Below are 292 nucleotides of genomic sequence, written 5' to 3'. Positions count from 1 at the left end.
TCCGGTGCGTTAGTGCTGGTATGATAACATCCGTCATTCCCAGCACTCCAAATTCTATTATGCCTCTTTCACCTCCACCGCCCGTCACACCCCGCACGCGCGCCCCTGCGCCTTGCCCCCGTTTTCATTTCCGCCAAGAGGAAAAACAAAATGATTCGCCTGTCGAACCGGCAAAAATAAACCGAATTTTAAAGGAAAAACAAAGGAAGGGATGCAACACGAGGACTTCCCAGGGGGTCACCCATCCTAGTACTACTCTCGCCCAAGCACGCTTAACTTCGGATTTCTGATG

General features: G+C 51.4%; 1 pseudogene; it reads right to left on the bottom strand.

Moving 5' to 3' along the window:
• Window positions 1-32, bottom strand: part of LOC124892202 — a 217-nt pseudogene extending 185 nt beyond the window's left edge.
• Between the last annotated feature and the right edge of the window lie 260 nt (window positions 33-292).

This window comes from Capsicum annuum, unplaced genomic scaffold, assembly GCF_002878395.1.
Source record: "Capsicum annuum cultivar UCD-10X-F1 unplaced genomic scaffold, UCD10Xv1.1 ctg44784, whole genome shotgun sequence".
Taxonomy (NCBI): domain Eukaryota; kingdom Viridiplantae; phylum Streptophyta; class Magnoliopsida; order Solanales; family Solanaceae; genus Capsicum; species Capsicum annuum.
The sequence above is the reverse complement of the archived record's forward strand: the minus strand, read 5'-3'. Positions and strand labels throughout refer to the sequence as shown.